The sequence below is a fragment of the Dromiciops gliroides genome, chromosome 4, assembly GCF_019393635.1.
Source record: "Dromiciops gliroides isolate mDroGli1 chromosome 4, mDroGli1.pri, whole genome shotgun sequence".
NCBI lineage: Eukaryota > Metazoa > Chordata > Mammalia > Microbiotheria > Microbiotheriidae > Dromiciops > Dromiciops gliroides.
The window spans coordinates 373,996,632-374,023,503 of NC_057864.1; the positions used below are offsets into that span (position 1 = coordinate 373,996,632).

The 26,872-nt window shown below is 39.0% G+C and overlaps 1 protein-coding gene across 1 annotated transcript in view; it reads right to left on the reverse strand.

The window, feature by feature from the left end:
- The window catches only part of MAP3K5 (mitogen-activated protein kinase kinase kinase 5), a 316,674-nt gene that overhangs the window by 245,801 nt on the left and 44,001 nt on the right, over positions 1–26,872 (reverse strand). The window lies entirely within an intron of this gene.

Here is a 26,872-nt window from a genome sequence, read left to right on the forward strand (position 1 = left end):
GAACACCAGGCTGAGTAGTTTGAAAGTTTTTCAGAAGGCAGCAGGAAGCCACTAATGGGTTTTGTGAAGGAGTAACATGACTAGATCTATGCCTGAAGAAAATTAATCTGCACTACAGTAGTGTCTGTGGGAATAACAGAGAGGAGTGGATGGATGTTAGAGATACTGTAGAGGCAAGATCAGCAAGACTCCGTAATTAACTTGATGAAATAGGAGCAGCACAAGGAGTAAAAAAAAAAAAAAAGGTTTCTAACACGTGAGACTGTTGGTATCACTGACAAAAATGAAACAATACAAAAAAGGGCCAGATTTTTAAGAAAAGAAGAGAAAATCCTGATTTTAGACATAGCGAGTTTAAGGTGCTATTGAAATGCCTAGGTAGGGAAATAGCTAGAAATAAAGGTCTGGAGCTTGAGAGAGGACTCAGGATTAGATAGAGAGGTTTGATATTCTATGGTGACAAATCTCCATCTCTGTATCCTTGTGCTGACTGTCACCCACTCCTGGGAAGCACTCCCTCCTCTCCTCTGCCTCCCAGAAGCCCAAATTTCTTCCAAGTTCCAGCTCAAGCACCATACCCTACAAGAGACCCTTTCTGACGACCCCAGCTGTTAAAATGTCCTCTCTCCCAATTATCTACACATACGTGTGTGTGCATGCACATATGCATATATTCTAAATACTACATGCATGCATATACATTTATATGTGAACATACTTATTAAATAAAGTATTAAATATTAAAAATAAATGTGCTATATTTATTGCACATATGTATGTATACACACATGTATATATGCAATACACATTTATATGTATACACACATATACATGTGCATATACTACTAAATGCCACATGTGTGTATTGTACATACATTGCATACTTAAATATGTAGTCAGATATGGGCATGTATACATATACCCCTATTCTAAGTACTACATGAATGTGTATATAACTATATGTACATACCCACTAAGCAATGCATATATGTGTGGTAAAAATTAGAGAAACGCCTGGTATGTGGGGTGGCAATGATATGATTGTAGCTTTTGCTAAACATAACCAGCTGAATGCAATCATTCATCAGTTGAATATGCCCCTATGGCAAATCTGTGGCACAGACAATGCCAATGCTAAAGAACTCCACATTTTCTACCATAGAGAACATTATGACAGCATTAGAAAAATCAATGACAATTCAGAAACCCCCGCCACTTTGGTGTGCAGAGAATTGGGGAACCAGTTAAAGCGATGTGGTATACCCCAAACTCTAGAAGCATAATAATTTACCTTTAACAAGCTTTTCCTTCTGCAGGTAAACCACTGAAGCACATGGCCTTGTTTTCTGGCCTACCTCAATCTCCCCCACTCCTTTCCCCTCCTCCTATTTAACCTTTGTTCCTTGAAACCGTCTTTTTGTTTTGTTTTTGAAAGGCATTGGAAAGGTGTGGAATTCACCACATCTTTAAGTTTCTTCATGAGCACAAAAGGGTGCTAAGCAAATCTTTTGCTTTTTTGTTTTTGTTTTGTTTTTGACTTTTGTTTCTTTTGCTTTCTTTTTAACTCAATTTTGTAAACTAAGTGAATTTTCAAAGACATTTTAAGTATATGCTGTGGGGCCATTGGGCCTCAGAAACTATCACAATTTTTTTTTTTTTTGAAGAGAACCATGGGTTTAATGAGTTTGTTTATGGGATTTTGTTGGGTTTTTTTTTTAAAAAGACTCTGGGTATGGTTTGGAATTATTGTAGATATTAGTAGTATATCCTCAGTTATGCAGCATAGCACGCATTTTTACCATCATACTGTCTTTGGTGAAATTAATATGAGATTAATTAATATGAATTATGGAAACTTCTAATTTCAGAGACTAACTGCTCTTACAATGAGTTTGATGCAGGTCCTGGAGAGAATATATGTACCACAGGAGGAGATATGGGTACACGTAAGTCCATGGTTTGCTTATGACGGCGACTATGTAGAAAAAAATTGCTGGACACAGTCCAGTTTCTTCCTCTCTCCCTCCTAAGAGTTTTCTTTTTCTTTCACTCAGTCTCATGGCATGGTCATAATCCATCCACCTGTGGCCTAGAACAATTGCTGAATGTCTTATAACCATGAGATATGGTATGGTAACCTTTCCATAACATTTTTAGGTGTCACAAACACATTACTAAATTTGGCCTTGATCCAGACACATGGTGGAAAGAAGTGTTGTAGATTGCATAACTACCTCAACCCTGTATTATATAAAGGAGGAGAATGTAATGGAATGTATTAATTTGATCATTGACAGTGCTATGCTAAGGCTTAGTAAAAATCCAGCAGTTCAACAGCTAAAGAAGTGAATCCAGCTTTCCAGACCAGAGTCCAGACCAGAGTCCAGCTTTCTAGACCAGAGACCAGACCAGAGTCCGGTTTTCTCCTGATGACATCTTACCACTCCAAGAAGACAAGAGCTCAGAGACTTTAAATGAACAGTTTTGTTTTGTTGTTTTTCCTTCTGTTATTATATATACCATCTGTGACATGTACTCTCTACAGAGGCCCTCCCTCTGCAGGTCAGTGTCAAAGCGCCGGTTCATGGGGAACCACCCCTCTGGACAAAACTTTCCTCTCTCCCTTTTCTATATTAATATTAATATATTGTTTTCTAGCATAGGGTATTATATTCTGTTATTTTTGGCTGTTTCATCGGCAAACCCATACGGGTTTTCCAAAGAAACTAAGGGGGGGAATGTGGTAAAAATTAGAGAAACGCTCCCTGAAGGGAGGTGAAGGGTGCTTCCGGAATGCTAGGCATCTTCCAGGACTGGGCTTTTTTGGTCTTGGCCCTTGTGGTGGTGGTGTGTGTTAGCTGTTCTGGCACGCAAGCAACTGTAGACTTTCAGGTTTGGTGAGTTAATTATGGAAAACCCTAAACTCCTTTGAACTAGCTTAACTGGAAGCAGTCTGAGGATTAAATAGGTTAAGCTTAGAGTTAAGAATATTTGTAATTCTATTTTCCTATTTCCTTATCTTTGATTTTTATTAGTTTCACCTTTGTTGTCTAATTAATTCCCAAGTAATAAAATGTGATCCTTTTGTGAACTAAAGCTTAAAGGCTCTCTTTTTATTGGCCTGGGAGAAATATTTTAAAAGGGCAGTTCAGAGGGGAAGGTGAACCTAAAAGGTCCCTCATATTTCCGGGACCCCAATATTACGGCGAGTCACCCAAATAACACTCCGTATATCAAATTTTGGCCCTCACATATGTATATGTACATGTATGTTTATGTACATAGTCACACAGCATATACATGTGAATTCTAGATTATACATATACATATATGTATATACATATACAAAGTACTACCTATTTGTTCACCTTATCTCTCAATAGAATGAAAGCTACTCGAGGGCAGGAACTATTTCATTTTCCTCTCCAGTTCCTAGCACAATGCTTAGCACAAAGTAAGCTCTCAATAACTGTTTATTGACTGACAGATTGAGTCCCCTATGTAGAGATGATAACTGAAGTTATGGAAGTAAAGGAGATTACTACGGAAGAAGGTTTAAAGAAAGAAGAATGAGTTAAGCTACCTAAGGGATAAGAAGAAAAAGGACTGAGGAAGAAAGAAAAGTTAGAGAAGCTAGATTAGTCGTATAGTAGAAAGAGTATTGAACCTGGGGTTCTGAATCTCTAGTCCCTGAACCTGAATTAGAATCCTGGCTCTACCCCACTAACAGCTGTGAAATTCAAATCACCTAACTGCTGTGGCCCTCAGTTTTCTTCATCTGTAAAACAAAGGGTAGATTATTTTAGGGTCCCTTCCTTCTCTAATGCATGATTCTAAAAGTATTATAACCAAGAGAATATGATGTCTGTGAAGTCACAATAAAATATTATCCAGAAGCATGTTATCAACACAGCAAAATGCTATAGAAGTCAAAAAGGATGAGAACTGTAAGGGAAAAAGAGACTGGATTTTTTTTTTTTAAAGTGAGGCAATTGGGGTTAAGTGACTTGCCCAGGGTCACACAGCTAGCGAGTGTGTGTGTTAAGTGTCTGAGGCCGGATTTGAACTCAGGCACTCCTGACTCCAGGGCCAGTGCTCTATCCACTGCACCACCTAGCTGCCCCAAGAGACTGGATTTTGAGAGAATGTTACTTGTGATCTTTGGAAGGGGGCATTTTCAGTAGAGAGGCAGGAACAGAGGTAGCAATTACAGTCAGATTGAGAGATGTTGAAGAGAAAGTGGATGGTGAGCAAGGGGGACACACGGGTCAGATTTTTTTTTTTCCAAAAAAAAAAAAATCAAGCTCCAATGAGAAGAGGTGCCAAAAGAAGGAATCTAAGTCACCATTATTTTTAGAAACTAGAAAAAAAATTTTTGTAGTTAAGTCATGTCCAACTCTTTGTGACCCCATTTGGAGTTTTCTTGGCAAAGATACTGGAGAGGTTTGCCATTTCCTTCTCCAGCTCATCTAAAAGATGAGGAACTGAAGCAAACAGGGTTAAGTGACTTGCCCAGGGTCACACAGCTAGTAAGTGTCTGAGGCCAGATTTCAACTGAGGAAGATGAGATTTCCTGATTCCATGCCCAGGGCTCTATCCACTGCACCACCTAGCTTTACTTTATATATTCAGGGTGGGCCAAAAATCAAAGTCACAAAAAGGTTTCAATATTTAATAATGCCTTTATTTTTTGTTTTTAATTTATAATACCATAACATCATATACAGTATATATAGGAAATATATATATGAAATAAAGAAAAAATAATTTTCAAAAAAGTTATTAAAACACCAGACCTCTTTGTGACTTCTGGCTCACACTGTAGTGGGTGCTTAATAAATGCTTATATATATAAAAGCTACTTTGTCTTAATGTGTTATTAATATAACTTGAGAAAATACAAATGATTATCATGTAGAAATTTGCAGAATGATCTGCAAAAATCTTAAAGGAGCTTAATGCTGAAAAAGATTGGAAACTACTACATTATATGCTTTTTGACCTCTTCAAGTAGTCAAATAACAAAACCACATATTTTGGGTTATAGACTTTGAAAAGAAAATATAAGTAACCACCCTTTTCTCTAGGAATTTATAGGCTAAAACTTTTCTTTCTTTCTTTCTTTCTTTCTTTCTTTCTTTCTTTCTTTCTTTCTTTCTTTCTTTCTTTCTTTCTTCCTTCCTTCCTTCCTTCCTTCCTTCCTTCCTTCCTTCCTTCCTTCCTTTCTTTCTTTCTTTCTTTCCAGTGCAGTGAGGATTAGGTGACTTGCCCAGGGTCACACAGCTTGTAAGTTGTCAAGTGTCTGAGGCCAGATTTGAACTCAGGTCCTCCTGAATCCAGGGCCGGTGCTTTATCCACTGCGTTACCTAGCTGCCCCCCAAAACATTTTTTTTTAAATAAAGTTGATGATCATATAAAACTTTTGGCCATTATGGCTTTTTACAATAGCAAGCAAAAATAGGTGTAAAAAAAAAAGAAAAAAGAAAGAAAGAAAAGCAGAAATAATCTTTGATCTCAAGGAACTTACATCCTAATGGGAAAAAATAATTCATATGCCACTAAATAGCTTAGCAGATAAGATGCTGGGCCTAGAGTCAGGAAAACCTGAGTTCAAATCCAACCTTATACTAACTATGTAACCCTAGTCAAGTCACTTAATCTGTTTGCCTAGGAGGCAGCTAGGTGACTCAGTGGATAGAGCTCTAGGCCCAGAGTCTGGAATGTTTCTTAAGTACAGCTATACTCTATTTGACAGAGAGTATATCTTATTTTGTTTTAAATATTTTATTGATGCATTTTTTCTTTTTTATACATTACTATCACTTCCCATCGCAAAAAACAAAAACCCTTATAAATAAATATAGTCAAGGAAAACAAATAACATTTATCATTTCTGAAAATACATGCCTCCTTGTGTACTCACATTCTACTGCTTCTTTGCCAAGAAGCGAGAAGCATGTGCCACGATCAGCACTCTGAAGCTACAACTGGATAATGCATTGGTGATCTTAAGTTTTCCAGTGCATACTTCCTTTGCATCACTATAGTCAACAAATAAATTGTTCTCTAGGTTTCACTTACTCCAATCTGCATTAGTTCTTCTAAGTCATTCCATGTTTCTCTGAGTTCTTCATAGTCAGCATTTCTTATGGCATGACAATGTTCCATTATATTTACATACCCTCATTTGTTCAGTTATTCCCTAATCACTGGACATCCAATTTCTTTCTAATTTTTTGTTTCTACCTCCCCAAAATGCTGCAATAAATATTTTAGCATATGCTGGGCCTTTCCCTCTGTCTTTAACCTCTTCAGTACTATTGCTGAGTCAAAAAGTATGTACTATTCCAGGAATGAAAATGCAGTCTCACCAAAGAACAATCAGCTCCATTTTCTGTTTGTCATTGCGGATACCTCATCTTACAAATAGTTAAGTTTGTTACTCTTAGTAAGTTCTACTATTACTAAGTAGACTAAAGTTCTGCTATCTGAAGCCCCTCATTGTAGCTACCCTACTTTAAGGTATGAGTACCTGACCAGCCCCACCCTCAGTTTACACTTTCCCAAAGTACTTACTTTCCCTCCCTATACTCAATCTTCCCTTTCACTGAGTACAGTTACTTCAGCTGGCTGAATGAATAAGCACTGTGCTGAGCATTAGGGATAACCACAGAAAAGCAAAAATAGTCCTTACTCTCAGGTAGCTCACAATCTAATGGGGAAAATAATTCATGGGCAGCTAAATGACTCAGTGGATAGAGAGCTGGGCCTGGAGTAAGAAGACCTGAGTTCGAAATTGGTCTTAGACATTTACTAGCTGTGTGACCTTGCTCAAGACATTTAATCTCTGTTTGCCTTGGAGGCAGTTAAGTGTCTCAATGGATAGACCACCGTGCCCGGAGTATGAAAGACCTGAGTTCAAATATGGCCTCACTTACTATGTAGGAAAGTCACTTTTAACTTCCATTTGCTGTAATCCACTGGAGAAGAAAATGGCAAATCACTCTAGTATCTTTCCCAAGAAAACCCCATGGACAGTACTGATCCACAAGGTCATGAAAAGTCAAACATGACTGAACAAGAAGTTTTAGCTACAAGTCAGATAAGTCCCATAGCCTTTAGAGTGCAGCAGCAAAGCAGATGTTCCTGTATCTTCTTTAATTTCTACTGAAAAGGGCATATTGTTTCTGATGTTGAACCAGTTGAACTAGTGCCAAGGCCTCTGGTGGTGAGAACTTCCTTTTCTAGATGCAACAGAAGCATTTTGCCAGGTAGCCATTCCACAGGGGTTGCTTCCCAGGTGGATTGTTATAGAGCTTAGGCTGAAAATAGGACCAGTGGTTGGATGGGATGGAGGGGGGGATATTGCTACTCTTGAGGATATTGGATTTATATGCCTTCCCAGTGGGAGTTAGTGTTGTTGGCAAGTAAGATGGGCCAGTTCTCTGCAGCAATTGCTCCCCTCAGTGATGGCTGCAGGACCTGGGTTGGAATCAGGATCAGTAGTAGACAGGAGCCTGAGGGGAGTGGCTCTTGGGTTCAAGATCTTGAGCTATCTTCATTGGCATATGAGAGGAGGTGGTGGTTGGGGTGATGAGAGTTGGTGGTTTGACTTGCTTGGCATACACTGCTTCCCATCTTTCTTTCAGGTGATTGGTTAGAGAAAAACAATCTAATTAAAGTAGTTCAATTATCTGTATGATTGAAGGAGCTTTAGCTTTCCTAGAGATGTGAATAAGAATTTTTTTTAAAAGGATATGTTATCTGGAGGAGGGGAGGAGAGGGAGAGAGAGGGAGGGAGAAAGAGAAAGAGAGAGAGAGAGAGAGAGAGAGAGAGAGAGAGAGAGAGAGAGAGAGAGAGAGAGAGAAAACGCGCAGCAAGTGAGAACACTAACTTGTGTCTAAGTCAAGAAGGCCTGGTTTCAAGTTACACTTCTGACTCTATTGGACAAATCACTTAATCATTCAATCCCCAGAAGAAAGTCTTTAAGATTATAAACTGGAGAGCAGGTGACAACAGCACTGACAACAGAAGTCAGAAGTCTCTTCCAGAAGCTCTCTGCTCTGATAAAATCAGGGGTTTTGTTTAAAACAAAACAAAACAAAACAAAACCCATCTCATCCTAAATGAATTACTATTTGGTGGAAATTATGGCAGCATTATAGAATGAAACGAAATGGGGGGACAGTCTCGGGACATTTGGGGACACAGTAGATTCCTTCAAAGTTCTGACACATTACATTCAAATAGTCCATTATTCTCATTAAATTGTTATTTACAATAATAGTTCAAATGACGTCAAGTCAAAAGGTATTTATTAAGCACTTAACCCTGTTTGACTCAGTTTCCTCATCTGTAACATGAGCTAGAAAAGGAAAACGGCAAACTTCTCTAGTATCTTTGCCAAAAAAAAAAAACCCAAATGGGGTCACAAAGTGTTGGACACGACTCAACAACAACAATAACAATAATTGGGAGGATGTTTGGAATGGGGTCTGGAAGGCACGGATCATAGGGGCAGGGCCCATCTGCCCGATATCTTTTTATTTAAGTTGTATTTGTTCTTTTGATCCACTTCCAAAGTTAGAGAGTTCTAAAAGGTCCCAAGTCTTCTCACAAATATTCTGGCATTGATGATAGAACCTGTGGGAGAGGAGTAGGTGGTTCTGAATAGTGGAGAGGGAGTTCTAATGAATCCCAAGTTGTTATAAAAACATGAATTACCTGCCTGTATTAAATACCTCTATCCCAAGCAAATATTTCATTTTAAAATCCTAAATTTATAAGCTAAGGACCATTCAACCACCATCTCTTATCTTTTAAGTGTTGATCTATTTAACCAAGGGTTTGTAATTACCCAAAGGTTAGTAACTGGCACTACTTGAAGGGCATTTGCTATCTGATCTGTTTGAAACAAAAACAAAAACAAAACAAAACTGCTTTCATTTCAGCTCTCCCTGTAGATCTAGCCCTATCCTGTGGTGTGGCAGAGGATTAATTTAAAACAGGGATACTTAACCTTTTTTGTGTAATGGACCCCTTCTTAGAATAATGATTTTAAATGCATAAAATAAAATACATAGGATAGCAACGGGAACCAAATATATTGAAATAAAAATATTGGGGGAGGGTTCCTATCCAGATTCACAGACTGCTCTGAAATCTATCCACAGACCCACTGGTATTTGTAACTTCAGGAATTAGCACACTGTGTTTGTTTCCTTCTTTCCTATCTTCTTTCTTTCATTCCTTCCTCTTCTGAAACACAAGAATTGAAGATTCCTTCAAATTTCTGACACATTCCATTCAAATAAATACATTATTCTTATACTCTTATGTGCAATGAAGTCAAGTCAACAGGCATTTATTAAGTATTTATTACATGCCAGGTATTGTACTAAGGGGCAGCTAGGTGACACATTGGATAGTGTGCCCAGCCTGGAGTCAGGAAGACTCATTTGGCCTCAGACACTTAGTAGCTGTGTGACCTTGGGAAAGTCACGTAACCCTTTTTGCCTCAGTTTCCTTATCTCTTAATTGAGCTAAAGAAGGAAATGGGAAACCACTTCAGTCTCTTTGCCAAGAAAACTCCAAATGTGGTCGTGAAAAATTGGACATGACTGAAAAATGACTGAACAAAAACAACATTGTGCTACGTGCTGGGAATACAAAGAAAGCAAGCAAAAACAGTCCCTTCAGACATATCACTTTCTAATGGATACTGGGGTAAATAATGCTCAAACAAGATAGATACAGATATATGTATTTATATATGCATATAGACACACACAGGGAAAAGTGAAGATAATCTCAGAAGGAAGGTACTAGCACTGGCATGTAGGGTTTTGCTATAAAAAGCAGCTAAGAGATTATCTAGACCTACGCCTCAATTTTACAAATGAGAAAACCAAAGTTCTGAGAAGTTGTAACTTCCCCATCAGGTAGCAGAGTTGTGAGACAAACTCCAGTCCTGTGATCCCAAATCCCAACGTTTCTTTCCACTATATCAATACTGCAAAACTATGTTTACCAAAAAAAGATAGATAGTATTGGATTTATTAAGTTTGATGTTCACATTGAGCCATCCAGATTTGCACCCGCAATTTTAGATTCATCTTATATCCTTTCTTTCTTTTTCTTCCTTCCTTCCTTCCTTTCTTTCTTTTTTGGTGAGGTAATTGGGGTTAAGTGATTTGCCCAGGGTCACACGGCTAGTAATTGTTAAGTGTCTGAGGCTCGATTTGAACTCAAGTCCTCCTGAATCCAGGGCCGGTGCTCTATCCACTGTGCCACCTAGCTGCCCCCCTATATCCTTTCCTTAACTGGTGTAGTTGGCTTTTTCTCCCTAAGCAAATTTGTCTTTATTGGATTTCATTTTGCTTATATCACTCCCTGATCTAATTTACTGAGAGTCATTTTGAAATTTATTCAAGTGGGACTACCAGATTTAATGAATTCTTTCCTTTCCATCTAAATCATCAATAAAAATGCTGAACTATCTTGGATCTAGGCCTCCCTAAGGAAATTGTCTTACTATAGCCACCACTCTCTTCCCCCAGCTTTTTAGATGACAATAAGTGATTTATTTCTGTTCTCTGGGAGGATCCACTGTGGTGGGAATCTCCACCAATAGAGATCACAGCCCTTCTATGACTCAGAGAGTCACTATGACCAACAATTTGTAATCACTGAAGATGGAGCTGTTCCAAACTTACTAGGCCAGTTTCCACGCACGACAGACAAAGGGACCTGTGGGTTCCATCCCTTAAGCCCTTCTAACTTGGCAGAGCTTGCTGTGCTTTGGATTTAAGGAAATGTTATTATAAATTGAAATGGCTTACAAGAAAGTAGTTTTCAAATGATGAATAACTGGACAAGCATCAGAGTATCAGGATCATTATCATTAATGCCTTTAGTACTAATGATAGCAGGCCAATGAGCACAAAACTCAAACCAAGAAGACAAAATAACATCAAAGTCTTCTTCCTCCATGCAAGCTGCTTTGTGAATTGTCAGAGACAACTGTTTAGGAATAAAAATAGCTCACAACAATGTTGTTGTTAGACTGTACGAGTTATCAGTATCCTCTTTTTTAAAAAAAATCAAATAAGCAAACAGACTTAGTGAGATTAAGTGATTTACTCAGAGCCAGGAAGGACTGGATTAACGATTTTCCCATAACTGGACCTCAAACCCGAGATACGACTGTAAGTCTAGAGCTCTTTCCCGTAACTTGTGGGTGTGTTTACACTCTGTGCTTTGCTTCATCAGGAAAATAATAAAGTATTTTTTATTAGTAAAGTCATTTCCTAAGAGCCTGATACATCACGATACATTTATTAATGGAAAGGGACTCCTTTGTGAGTGTTTTTTGACAGAGAACTGAAAGAAGCCTAGCTGCAGACACAATTTACTATTAAGGTTCTGTGGGGCATAGTGTCTAGCATGCTGGTCTAGCAGCCAGGAAGACCTGGGTTTTAGTTTCACCTTTTAATCACAGTGGTTGGGTGATTTGGCCTAGTCTGTAAGTTTCAGAGAAGGCACCAATCTGCACAGATAGAGGGAGTTTCTTCTAATGAGAAATTCCTGTATAAATGAAATCACAAACCTTAAGGCACTATATAAATGCTATAATAATAATTATTACTACTACATTAACAAAGAGAATAGAAGGCATCATAATTAAGTTCCAACAAAGCAAAAAAAAAAAAGTGGTCCCTGCTTAGTGCTGAGGATATGAGGATACCATTCAAAGGGATCATAGCTGGAATACAGTTGGAATATACATAGGTATCCTAGTGTCTGGAATGTTACATAAACACAGAGCACTAGAATTTTTTAAAAAGTCTGTTTATTTCTGGAAGAAATCTCAAGGTTAAAAAAAAGAAATCTCAAGAAGGCACGTGAAAATAACAACAAATGCCTATATTGTAAGATGATGACTTTATAATCACTGTTTGGAAAAGAGCTAAATTTACACTGCTGTATACTAGGATTGGCAGGCAATGGTGGAATTATGTAAATGAGCTTGACCAGATACTGCCTGTGCAATAAATAGGCTCTCAGAAAATGTCACAGCTAGAAAGTCCTTAGGGGTCATCTATTTTATATCATTAAACAAATGGAGGAAATGGAGGCTTATTTACTCCTCCTAATATCTAAATTAAGCCCTTCCATTTTCCTCCAAAAGAGGAGGGGAAAAATTCACTATTTTAGAACATCCAGTCTGAATTATCTGTTCTGGAAATCACATTCCATGCTGTGTCTGAATGGTAGAGTGATGAGGTACTATGGGTGAGGTAGCTTCTCAGGAACAGCCTCATGAATAACAATGTAAATATTATCTCCAAAGGATCTCTTGCAGCTTGGGTCAATGCTATAAGATGTTTTTGACAAAAGTCTTATAAAGGAAGTAATTAGTGGCTGCCCCAGGAAGTTTAGTCAGGTATTTCTTCTTCTCTGAAATAATGAGTCAAATTCTCTTTTAATTAGTCAAATTAGTCAAACTGCTTGATCCCTAGGGTCATTTATCATTGTCACTATCAGAAAATATCCTTCTTCAAATTTCGAGCTAGGCTTGCCTAGATCTGAAAGATTTTCTAACTTTTACATATTTGGCATGCATCAGGAATTCCTTTACCTCCAGGGCTCAGTTTCTTTATCTGCAAAGTGATTGGGTAGAATATAGGATCTCTAACTTCTAGAGATTCTTGGATTCTCTGATCTGACTAAACCAAACATAAATTTCTGCACCCAGAACAGTGCTTCACATTGGGGTTCAGGGTGGGGGTGGGTGGGATTAGGGGATCTGTGATTTTATTGGTGTGAGAACTCCCAGATGAAGAACCTCTCTCTACCGACACAAACCTACAACTGCTCTGCCACTTTTGTAGTCTTAGAGAGTTGTCTGGGACCCAGAGAGGCAAGGTAATTTGCTCAAGGTCACACAGCCAATATGGTAGAGGAAGGACTTGACTCTACATGTTCCTAATTCCGAGTGGCTAGCTATCTACTATGCAACAGTGTCCCTTGTCTTGCATACGTGTTAAATAATAGTATGATCAATTGAATTGGCATTCTGATGCCTTTATAACAGTAGATATCTCACATTATAGAACAAATAAACCTAACTAAATCAACAGTAAATTAGTTTCTACCCCTAAACCTTCATTATACTGCATATATAATGAAAGTGCATTTCTATGGGAAGATGCCTGATCCAGACCAAATGGTTTGACCAGCTCTACTAATTATTTAACCTTTGGGACCTTGCATAAGTCACTATATCTCTTGATTTCCACATCTGCAAAACTGGGGGGAGGGGGGTTGGAGTAGATGATAAAAAAACCCTTCTAATTAAAAAGCATTTCCTATAAAGACCCTATACTGGGTACTGTTGATAATCAGTAGCCCAACATCTACTAAGAAATTCCCATTTTCAAAGATCAAAAAATGGTCCTGAGTGTTACAGACAAGGAAGGTTTCTTTTTCTGGAGAACTTTGGAACTCCCTCTACCACCACTGCAGTCACCGCTGATCACCTCTGATCACCTCATGATTGGGGATATCCTACAGCTGCATTTGCAGCATCTAAGTCTAGAATCCTCACTTTATTCTAATAGTGTCAGCATGGTAGAGTGGATAAAGGGCTGACCTTGGAGATAGAAACAGATGGGTTCAAGTCCTATTCCTGAACTATACTATCTATCAGACCATGGGCAAATCACTTCATATCTCACACCTCAGTCTCAAAGAAGATATGTTATGAATGAGTTGCAAATCTGCACTGGTGGATGAAGCTTCCAGTGAGACAGACAGCATCCTATCCATACCTTTTCATGTAAAACAGTTATGCCCAGGTCTCTCAGAAAATTTTGGGGGGTATTTAATCAATGTATGGGGGAAGGGAGCCACACTTTGTATAATTATCTTGGCATTATCTGGGAATCAATAAAGGCTATTTTTTATCACTGTCATTACAGGATCGGTCCACCTCCTCTTCCAGTCATTCATCTTTCTTAGAGAATACTTTTTACTCTACTGCTTATGCCCATTTCATCACTAGTAATATGTTACAACCTATTTATGCTCACCATTGGCGCCATGTGTCTCCCCAGTGCCCTTCGGTAATCCACAATTTTGAATCTTCAGAGACTGTGATATTCTATGATTTGTAGCCACAGGCATCACCAGAAGAATACTAATACTCTAGAGATGGACTTTTATTTCAGGGAGAAGATCAGGGTCATTGAAAGTGTTACACAATTTCCAAGACCCTATTGAGCTTATTCTCTTACTGGGCTCAACTCTTTTTTATGTGTGGTATTTATCCAAGATTGGGTGTATGTGTGTGTGTGTGTGTCTTGTTTTTTCATGATATAAAAATAATATGTATATATGTGTGTATGTCTATATATACACATACACACATATATGTATGTCTATGTGTGTGTATATATATTGTATCATGAAATAACTATATATATATATATATTCAGGAAATAACAAAAATAGATGCATATACATATCTACATATAAATACACACTGATGAAGCAACTCTATAAGTCACCTACAGACTTTATGGTCTGGGCAATAGGTATTTTTCATCTACTTGGGTTTTTTCTATTTCTTTTCTGTAGTTTGTTAGGAGAAATTGTTTTGGGTGATTATGGATCTCACTTGGGAGGTTTTACATTAATGCAGTACTTCACAGACTCAGCATGGTATCACCCAGAAACAGGAAGAATATATCATTTATAGAGAATCTGAATCTCTTCCATTTGAACTTTCCATTGGATGCTCTCTATGACACTGGTCAAGATGTCTGACTACAATACATCTCCTGGTTTTTTGTCTTGCTTGTTGAGAGTAATTAGAGGGTGAGCCAACAAATGTATCTATGTTGTTAAGATTGTGTCATGATTACTAGAAGTAAGAATAGGATTTACTTTGTTGGAAGAGTGACTTTAAGGCTTCATTTTATTGCTTTTTTTAAAAAAAGGCAATAAACAATAAAAACAATAGGAACTTATGGTCTCTACACCTTTTAAATCAGTTGTATAACTTTAAAGAGAAGGCCTACCATAAAACATTTTTGTTAAAGCCTTGCTGTTCCTTTTTCAAGCCTCCATCAAGAATGGTCTAAATATGGGGGCACCTAGATGGTACAGTGGATAAAGCACTGGCCCTGGATTCAGAAGGACCTGAGTTCAAATCTGGCCTCAGACACTTGACACTTACTAGCTGTGTGACCCTAGGCAAGTCACCTAACCCTCATTGCCCCACCAAAAAAGAATTTTTTTTAAAGGAGGCAGCTAGGTGGCACTGTAAATAAAGCACTGGCCCTGTATTCAGGAGGACCTGAGTTCAAATCCGGCCTCAGACAGTTGACACTAGCTGTGTGACCCTGGGCAGTTCACTTAACCCTCATTGCCCCCCTCCCCCAAAAGAATAGTCTTAATATATGTGTAAATTAATCTAAAAAAGCTTTGTAGAGATAGTGTTACTTTCTAAAAGTTCTGCAATTGTGTGCCATCTTGAGAGTGAAGTCACAGAAGACAGAAATCCCAACAAAGTAAATTTCTTATGAATTAACACCAGAGAACTGAATATTTTGTGTGCTTACTGAGAGCCTTCCTCTATGTACCCACAACACCAAGAACAACCCACCTAGTGCCTGGGGCACATGTTGGGATTTAAATACCACAAGATTATTCTGAAGTCACAAGAAATCACAGGAAGAAATTAAAATGTTCCAGAAAGAAACGATCTTAAGGTAAAATCCAAAATGATACCTACAAATCTGAATTAAATTATCAATGAAAAAAAGATAAACTAACAAAAGAGAGTCATTTGATGCTTTTCGGTAGGAGGTGAAGGGTGGGTGGGATGAAGTAGAGAATATATGACTTTTAAGTACCCCTTACAGAAGTACAAGAAAAGTAACTGAGTACAAATATAAAGAAAAGAATAGATCAAAATCAATTATCTATCTTTTTTCTTATTGTTATTTTTTTTAAAAAAGAGAAAACTATTGACTTATGAGGAAAAAGAAAGAAAAAAGAGGGGCCATGAAGGATCTATTTATCTATTTCTTTATCTATCTTCATTCATTTGTTCATTTGTCTATCTACCTATTTATATATTCATTCATTCATTGATCTATTTGTTCATTTATTCATTCATTTATCTATCACTCTATTATCTATCTATCTATCTTGCTGGGCAGTGAGGGTTAAGTGACTTGCCCAGGGTCACACAGCTAGTAAATGCCAAGTGTCTGAGGCCAGATTTGAACTCAGGTCCTCCTGAAGCCAGGGCTAGTGCTTTTTCTACCACACCACCTAGCTGCCACCCATGTAGGTTTTTTATAAAAAGATATAAGGGGGGGGGCAGCTAGGTGGCACAGTGGATAAAGCACTGGCCCTGGATTCAGGAGGACCTGAGTTCAAATCCAGTCTCAGACACTTGACACTTACTAGCTGTGTGACCCTGGGCAAGTCACTTAACCCCCACTGCCCCGCAAAAACAAAAACAAAAAAACAAGAATTTTGGGGCAGCTAGATGGCACAGTGAATAGAACACCAGCCCTGGATTCAGGAGTACCTGAGTTCAAATCCAACCTCAGACACTTAACACTTACTAGCTGTGTGTCCCTGGACAAGTCACTTAACCCCAATTGCCTCCAAAAAAAAAAAAAGATATAAGGGGACTTAAATGGAATCTAAGAGCTCAGGAGACCCAAAGGCATTAAGCGGAGGTGAAGCATTATGAACTAAATTCCCTGACCCCTCAATGTCTTTTGTGGGAAGTAGTTGTAGAGTTGGAGGTTGAATAAATGGGAGGATGGTGAACAGAGGAGAATGAAAAGAAAGGTACTGAGAGCAGATGACTGAAAAGGAGGTGGTGTCTCACACCAGGAGTTGGGAGGAGGGTTTCACTGAGAAGCATTCCAATGGGGAAAGTGTGTGTAGGCAGTCAAGAACCTGGATTTTGTCTTACCAAAACTTATCCAACATGCTTCTGTTTACCCCTAGCGACCAACAGAGTGTTCTGTATACAGCAGGTACTTAATAAATGTTTGTAAAATTTGTTTTTGTTGTAGGACTTGAAGTGTAGACCTTGTGTGTTGTCTGGTTAAAAAGAGAGTTGTATTTTTTGGATACCAGATACAGACCATAGGATTTATAGCTAGAAGGGACTCCTATCCTCTCACTTTGCAAATGAGGAAACCACATACCAAAAAAAGGTTATGTGATTTGCCTAAGAGTAAAAAGTAATAATCAACAGATTTTCAAGTCCAGGTCTTCTGAGTTTACATCCTGTGTCTTTCCACTATACTGTGCTGTATCATTTAGGAGGCATTTATTATTCTGTTATGAAAGCTGACAAATTACATTCATACTCCCCCAACCCAAACAGAAGGCCAACTCCCTTCATGGAGGGCACAGACCAAGGAGATGCTGGTAGGCATCAAAACATTTTTCTTAGAAAATCAATTTGCATTCTCTCAAGCTCTGAAAGGAACATTTGGTGAGAACTCAGAACTCTGAACCATATGCCACTGAAAAGCCAACTTCTGAGTAAAATATTTCCAGGGCCCACTAGGATATTACCTGTAAAATGTACTTCCAAATAGCTGAGTAAATTGACTGGATAAATCAGATTGGTCATGACTATCTTTTAAAACGCTGATGATTTTCTACTAAGTACAACTATTTTAGTTTTGATATAACTGATGCTCCTTTTTTTAACAGTGACTCACCAATAGGCACAGCTGCTTCTTAAAGCTACATCTAGTCAGAGAGTATAAAATGATATCTTCAGTATAGACAGTGCTTAAATTCATGCCGGTCACAAGATGACATCCAATTCCCTTAATAGCCATACCATTTCATTACGTATCTATTGAAAAGAAAAGAACTGTTGTTGAGTTATTTCAGTCATGTCCAATTCTTCATGACCTCATTTGAGCTCTTCTTGGCAAAGATACTGGAGTGGCTTGCCATTTCCTTCTCCAGCTCATTTTTTTACAGATGAGGAAACTAAGGCAAGCAGGGTTAAGTGACTTGACCAAGGTCACATAAGGGTCTGAGGCTACATTTAAACTCAGCTCTTCCTGACTCCAGGTGAGGTGTTCTATCCATTGCACCACCTAGCTACCCCCCAAAAAAGGATGCTAAAAGTTAATTCTAACATTTCTTCCAAATTTGGGAATGAATCTGAGATTAGGACTTTTTTTCCCCAAAGACCAGGTCTCTCCATCTTCTGAGGCTGAAAGTGCTACTTAAGGACCTACTCTCTTTCTCACATGGCCCAGCTCACACCACCACAGGTGCATTCATACTCATGCTGTACCCTAATGTAGCCACTTGATCAGCTGAGCTGACTGAGGCCCAGAACTCCCAAGTTCAGGAGACCCACCACTTCACCTTCCCCAGAAGTAGGGTCTGCAGGAGTGTACCACCACTCCCAGTTTGTGCCAACTGATTTATGTAGCTTTATTTCATGATATGGGTACTAGCCAAGACTCTATTATGAAGGTGGTTCATTCCAGAGCAGCAAGAAGCTACCCAGCATGCCCATCTCACGTACCCCTCAGGAAGATCACAAATCTCCTCCTTTATCACTGATGGCTGAATTCCAAATGGTGAAAGAAAATATCCTCTGACTTTCCTACTGCACCACCCGCCCATTACAGCAACTTGTAAAAAGCAGAAATATGAGACGAGTTCTTTGGGCAAGTTTAGAGGGTGAGGAAGTGAACGTAAGAAGATCTGTGAGTTACGGAATCACAGGATTTAATCTTGGATGGAATCTTAGAGATCATCTCACTCAGTCAGCAAGGATTTTAATAAGAGCTTACCATATGCCAGGCACTGGGGGTACAAAGAAAGGCAAAACCATTTCAATCCCTTCTCCTCTTCCCCAGTCTTATTTCCAGTGCTGGTCCTAGATTCAGGAGAACTAGGTTCAAATACTCTAACTGTGTTATCATGTGCAAATAACCTAACCCCTTAGGGGTTCCATTTCCTTATCTGTAATATGAGGAATGGAGAGCTAGGTGGTACAGCAGATAGAGCTCTAGGCTTGGAGTCAGAAAGATCTGAGTTCAAATCTGGACTCAGACACTTCTGTGTAACCCTAGGCAAGTCACTTAACCCCTATTTGCTTCAGTTCTTCATCTGTAAAATTGGGGGGGGGCACACTGGAGAAAGCATTGTGTTGAGGGCTAAAATTCTAGCTAGTCTGTCTAAACTATTTAATGAGTGGTCGCCAATAAATTATAAGCTTTAGCAAGAGTTAGACTTTTAAGCATTTATTAAGGAGAATAAGAATTTGGTAAAGAGAGAGAGAAAGGCCTAGATTCCTAACTATTAAAGGGAGAGCACATTTCTAGCTCCGCTCTCCACCAGCGTCCTCAGGAAAAAACGAGACTGAGCGCCAGTCTCTTCCTTCCTCCTCCCACTAGTCCGCGTCACTTCCTGATACCAAAGACAAGACTCCTGGTCTTGCCCTCAAAGACCTTCGCTTCATGGGCAGAACTCCTCTACAGTAAGTATCCAGCAGGTGGCGTTATTCCAATCGTTACAGTCCCCCCTGTTGTTCCTCAAGAAACAAAATGTTTCCTTGACGGAACAGTAAGCTAACTAATAATATGTGAACGACAATATAGAAAAGGAAGAGAGGAAAGTTTTGTCCAGAGGGGCGATTTTTTTTTTTTTTGTCCTCATGAACCGACGCTTTGACATTAGTCTTGCAAAGGGAGGGCCTCTGCAGAGAATACATGTTACAGATGGTGTATATTATAACAGAAAGAGAAAAAAAACAACAAAAACAACAAATCAAAACTGTTCATTTAAAGTCTCTGAAAGTCTTTTCTCAGATGTCCTCTAGGTGTAGTCGTAGAATGGAAGTCTCTTCAGGGGTTGATGTGTGGATGCTGGTAATCAGCCAGGAAAATTTCCTACAAAATTGAGCTTAACAGAACTTTAAAATAGCTTTGTCAATAATCAAATCAAACAATGAAAGTTCTCAAAAACATGTCTAAGGGAATTCAGAATCTTAGTTGTTACACATGAAACATATAATAAAACAAAAATTGAACCATTCTTTAAAATTATAATATTATTATAGTCCCCCTTTATGGAGGGTAATTGAGAAGACAATTGCTGCGATATTAATTTTTAAAAATAATTTTTATCTTTGTTTCATCACTTTTTGCATCATCTGCCTAATTATCCTCATGCCATTATGAGAAATTAGAAAATCTAATATAATTGGTAACAGGTGTCAAGGCCAAATTCAACACTGTATTTATCATGACACCTGAGATAATTATGGGGGTTACCATAAAAGAACAGAGAAATGATGGGATATGAGCATTCCCACACTTGAGCAATATATACTGCCCATACAGTATGCCAGGCTTAAAATAGGTGGATGGAATATACGTCCATGCCACCGAACATATTGGAGGAAACTGAGTCAGACTTAATCAGATCCATGGGATTAAGATGTCCATGGCATCAGGCATATAGGAGGGAGCATAGAAGCCAGGTGTAGAAGTGAGATGGGTGGGATCAATACTTCCAGCCATCCGTACAATATTGTGGGGAAAAATAAAATAAAATATTAAACCAAGAGAATCCAACCTCAACATTTGTCAAAAGCCGTTCCCTTGGCCATACCTTGACTTCATGCATGTCTCCCCTCATGTGACAGTTCAGTGTCTGCTCTTGCGTGTGTTCCTCTTGTGATTGGATGGCATCTTGGCCAACTGGCATCTGATAACTCAGAATAAAGGCAATTAATGTCTTAAATGATAAGTTCCCATAATCCAAGTCTCATATGGATTTAAAAATTGAGGATAATAAATGATTGCAAAAAATGTGAATACATCTTGACTCAGAATATTATATATAATTATGCAACAATTTCAAATAATACCCCTTTTTTTTACTTAGTATACAATTACTTTTGTGAAAAATCAGAACATATTTAAATACAAGTTAAAGCACAACAGAATCTCAAAACTTTTTTTTTTTGAAAAAAGAAAACTTTTACAAATGTTCCCCTCTTTTTTTTTTTTTTTTTGGAATATGCTTATCAAAAATAATACTTCTAGAATCAATTTACACTTGCCATGGCAAACAATTTGCCAGGGAAATGCTTTAAAGAGTTTGATCAAATAATCAGTTGAGAAAAAATAACAAAAACAAACAACTCAGAATATGGGAGCACAATACTCCTAGAATTAACATTGTATAATAAAATCAAAACCATCTTGCAATGTTTCAAAATTAGATAGACAAATGAATAGAAGAAAAAACACATGGAACAATAAAAGACAGTGAAATTCAAACTAAGGAAATCTAAATGAGCATGAACTTAATATTAATAAGAGTATTATAAAATATAAACTTGATTACATGACTAAAAAGCTTTTACAAATATTCTCCTTGTTTTAAAAACTAAGTATAAGACACAATCTCAAAAGCATGAAAATCTCTATGAAAATAAACCCATACCATTAATTTCAAAATGTATGTGTAATAGCATAGAAATCCTATGTAACCTCTGAACTGACATTATTACTCTGAGTGAATTCAGAACACTTTTGATTCAGATATCTAAAATCCCCAATACTCATATCAATACCTTGCTGCTGACTTCTACATTTCTGTAAAATATATACCCTTCCATGGCAAAAGAAGCAGAGTCTTGAACTATGTTGATTGTCATTCTTATTCAGCTTAAGTTTTTCTTCTTTGACCCCTCTATATTGTCTGTCGGGCTTTTCACCATACAAATGCTTTATAAGATTACTAATTAAAGACAAAAGCAGGTTAGCAAAATTATGAACAAAACAAGCATATCTGGAATTTAAAGGGCTTTCTAAGGTTGTCTCAGAAGCACAGCCAGGCTGGGGAAGAGCTGAGCCTGAAGCTGCAAATGTAGTTAGAGAAAGTTGAGCATGCGCATCAGTTCTCTGGACTTCCCAGGCAGGGGAAGCAATGGGCTTGGCCATGGGAGGAGTAGAGGGTGGGGTTTGGAGAGGAGGGGAGGGACCAGCACAATTTGAATCAGACTTGATTTTGAACTCAGGCCTGGATTCCTCTTCCCCCACTTTGCCTCCAGGTGCTAGGGGATTAAAAGCTTCTAGAGGGTGGGCCATTGCCTCCAGGCATGCAAAATTAGAGCAACAATTAGTGTTAGAATTGGGAAAAGCTGCAGGAATCTCTTCAGGTTTCTCTGAAAAAGCATGGTTGGGAGAGGGAGTGATATTTCCTTGTGTGAGTAAGTTGCTGGCTCTTTTAACAAAAATAAAAAGAAAAATAGAAAATCCACAAAAACAAAGCATTAACATGATCTTATCTCCCATTTGTCTGGTTAAACAGACTAAAATCAAAAATAGGGTAATTAGGGAGTTTAAAAGGTCCATTTGAAAAAATTTAAAGGGAAAACACAGCCAGTACGCCAGTACTTGGCAGTTAAAGGGAGAGGGTAGAGAAAATGCCTTACCCAACCAGAAGATCAGAAGACTGAGGTTTAGCTTTCCTCTTCGTGGTCAGCCATCTGTTAAGGGCTAAAATTCTAGCTAGTCTGTCTAAACTATTTAATGAGTGGTCGCCAATAAATTATAAGCTTTAGCAAGAGTTAGACTTTTAAGCATTTATTAAGGAGAATAAGAATTTGGTAAAGAGAGAGAGAAAGGCCTAGATTCCTAACTATTAAAGGGAGAGCACATTTCTAGCTCCGCTCTCCACCAGCGTCCTCAGGAAAAAACGAGACTGAGCGCCAGTCTCTTCCTTCCTCCTCCCACTAGTCCGCGTCACTTCCTGATACCAAAGACAAGACTCCTGGTCTTGCCCTCAAAGACCTTAGCTTCATGGGCAGAACTCCTCTACAGTAAGTATCCAGCAGGTGGCGTTATTCCAATCGTTACATTGGCAAACCACTCCAGTGGTTTCTTTGCCAAGAAAATATCATGGACAAAAGTCCATGAAGTTATGTAGAGTCTGAAAGGACTGAACAACAATTTGGGGGGTAATGCTGTATTTATTTCACAGGGTTGTTGTGAGGAGTGTTTTGAAAATCCCAAAACACTATATAAAAAAACTGAGAACCATAAGCTTAAGTGTCCTACACAATGTCATACAAATATGAGTGAAAATTGAAGCCATGGAAGTGGATGAAATCACCAAGGAGGAGAATGTAAATATGTAAGAAGATCAAGGTTTGAACTTTGGGGATATCCATGTTTAAGGAGAGTATATAGTTAACAAAGGAAATAGGGAAGAACAGGCCAGAGAGGTCAATGTAAAACCAGGAGATATCAGTATCTCCAAAGTCAAGGAAGAGGATATTAAAAGGGGAGTGGATCCTTGTTTTTCTTTCTTTCTTTCTTTCTTTCTTTCTTTCGGGAGGCAATTGGGGTTAAGTGACTTGTCCAGGGTCACACGGTTTAAAAAATGTCCGAGACCTAATTTGAACTCAGTTCTTCCTGACTCCAGGGCCAGTGTTTTTTCCAGTGTCACCTAGCTGCCCCATGATCCTGAATTTCAAATGCCATAGGGCAGTCAAGGAAAAAAAAATGCTGATAGATTAGAATTAGTCATGAGACATTAGTACATTAGTGACTTTAGATATAGTTGTTTTGATAAAGTAGTGGGGATAAAAGTCATATTGCAAGGAGGTAGGAAATGAATGAGGAAATGAGGACAAAGAAGATCGACTACTTCAAGAAGTATAGCAGGGAAGGGGAGGAGAGAGGACAATAGCTTGAGAAGATAGGATAAAGGGAAAGGTTTTTGTTTTATGTTTTGTTTTCCCTGGAAGAGTAGACCTTGTCATGTTTTTGGCTGAAGGAAAGGAACCAGTAGAAAGTCAGAAAGTGAATGTGTCAAAGAGAGGAGATAACTAATGGACTTGGTTCTCTTCCCTGACATTGGGGATGGGATGGAAGTATAAAAGGGATAAGTATTAGCAAGGAAGAGATGAGATCAGAGGAAAGGAGGAGAGAATAGGATAACATTTCTTCTGTTATCAACATTTATTAAGTTATTGGGGGTGGAAGGAAAAAAGAAATTTATACAATAACTTTATTATATAGTTAAAAAGAACCTGGAGTGGGGGTGAGAAGAGAATAGTTGTGGGGAAGGCTTCTTAGAGGAGCCAGTACCTGCGATGTAACTTGAAGACAAGGACAGATAAGTGCAGAGGTAAAGCAAGAATGCACTTCAGGTATGGGAAGATGGCTGGCATGAACACAGAAACGGATGACGGAATGCTGAATCCGGGGAACAGCCAAGCAGTCTGGTGTGCCTGGAATGTAGCACGTGAAGGGGAGCCGTGTGAAATAAGCCTGGAGGAGGTCACATTGGCTAGCCTAATGACCTAACAAAAGGAGGCAAGGTCAGGTGGCGAAAGGGAAGAAAGAAATTTGGCTTTTGGGTCGGGAGAAGGAGGTCTGGAATAACCATTGTGGAGTACTCTACAGGAAAGAAAGTCAATATGAAATCAGTAAATGAACTGTTATGCAATAGCGAGGGCGGAGCTGAATTCACTTAGCTTGTTTGTAGTAGCCCATGTTGGCATGATTTCATTCAGTGTTGGGCAGCAGTGGAGTAGGAGCAGACAAAGCCAGTGTTAGGAGCTACCCAGCTTCATAATTCAAGAAAAGAAGACCATGGGGTAGGGATCTGAGTAGGGAAAAGAGGGTCTCATTATTCAAGTGATTGACCACAGGGTCAAAATAAGTTAAGAAAGAGGATGAGGCCAGAACAGAGCTGAAAAACAAACCAAAAAAAAGTGGCACAGCGGATAGTGTGGGACTTAGAATATGTAAGTTCTGAGTTCAAATTCAATATCAGGTATTTACTAGCTATGTGACTCTGGGCAAGTCACTTAACCTCTGCCTCAGTTTCTGTAAGAGGAAATAAAAATAGTACTCATCAAGGGGCAGCTAGGTGGCACAGTGGATAGAGCACCGGCCCTGGATTCAGGAGTACCTGAGTTCAAATCCAGCCTCAGACACTTGACACTTACTAGCTATGTGACCCTGAGCAAGTCACTTAACCCCAATTGCCTCACCAAAAAAAAAAAAAAGTACTCATTTCCCAGGGTTGGTATGTGTATAAAAATGAGATGACATACATTAAGTGCTTTGCAAATCTTAAAAGTGCTTTATAAATGCTAACTAATATAATGGCTTTGTCAAATAAGGTATTTGGATAGTCCACAGAGGGAATGAGAGCATAGTGAAAGAACAGAAAGTGATATGTAAATCTAAGGGTTCTATACATAGCAATATTGTTATAAGTGTCACCTTACCAGTGAACTGCACATCAGGACTTGGGTCTCTTTAAGGGAGACAATGTCACCTATTAAGAGTGCCAGGTAAGAATGACAAAATTGGATAGAGCACTGGCCCTGGAGTCAGAAGGACCTAAGTTCAAATCTGGCCTCAGACACTTAACATTTATGAGCTGTGTGACCCTGGGCAAGTCACTTAACCCCAGTTGCCTTATCAACCTACAAATACCTATGTATGTCCATTCAGGAGATAGACTAGATGGAGAGTAATCTCAGAGGGAACTCTTGTGGGAAGAACAGGCGAGTCCAGGAAGTACATCTTACAGAAGGTGGGGTTTTAACTGAGTCTTAAGAAGAAGCCAGGGAAGTTGGTAGGTCCAGAGGTGAGGAAGGAGAGCCTTCTGGGCCTAGAGGAACAATCATTAAAAAGGCATAGTGTAGGGGCGGCTAGGTGGCGCAGTGGATAAAGCACCGGCCCTGGATTCAGGAGGACCTGAGTTCAAATCCAGCCTCAGACACTTGACACTTACCAGCTGTGTGACCCTGGGCAAGTCACTTAACCCCCATTGCCCCGCAAAAACAAAAAACAAACAAACAAAAAGGCATAGTGTAGGGGCAGCTAGGTGGTGCAGTGGATAAAGCATTGGACCTGGATTCAGGAGGACCTGAGTTCAAGTCCGGCCTCAGACACTTGACACTTACTAGCTGTGTGACCCTGGGCAAGTTACTTAACCCCAACTGCCTCACCAAAAAAACCAAGCTAGATTCTGGGGGCGGCTAGGTGGTGCAGTGGATAGAGCACTGGCCCTGGAGTCAGGAGTACCTGAGTTCAAATCTGGCCTCAGACACTTGACACTTATTAGCTGTGTGACCCTGGGCAAGTCACTTAAACCCCATTGCCCCGCAAAAAAACAAAAAAACAAAAAGAAAGAATTCAAGTACTGTGGAGCCCCAGTCAGGATAGCACAAAATCTAGCAGCTTCTACATTAAAGGACCGGAGGGCATGGAATATGACCTTCCAGAAGGCAAAAGAATTGGAATTACAACCAAGAATCACATATCCAGCAAAACTGATCGTAATCCTTCAGAGGAAAAAAATGGGACTTCAATGAAAAAGAGGAGTTTCAGGTATTCATGATGAAAAGACCTGAACTGAATGGCAAATTTGACTTTCAAATACAAGACCCTAGAGAACCATAAAATATTGGAGTTGGGGGACATACCTGGGGTTTTGCAATGGGTGACTGTCTTGTGCCTGAGGCCAGGTTTTGGCTGGGATCCCCCTGGGTCCAGGGTGGATGCTTTGTCCACTGTGTCACCTAGCTGTCCCATGATGACATCTTTAGGATTAAACTGAAGGGTGAGGGGAATGCACTGGGGGAGGGGAAGGGCAGAGGTAGCATGGGGTGAAATCCCACATGAAAGAAACTGGAAAGGGGTTATGGAGTGGGGGAAGAGATGGGGGAAGAGCAAGGCAGTAAATGAATTTTACACTCATCAGAACAGGCTCAAAGACCTTAATGTCATCTGAGTTGCCTCAAGGAGGGATTAA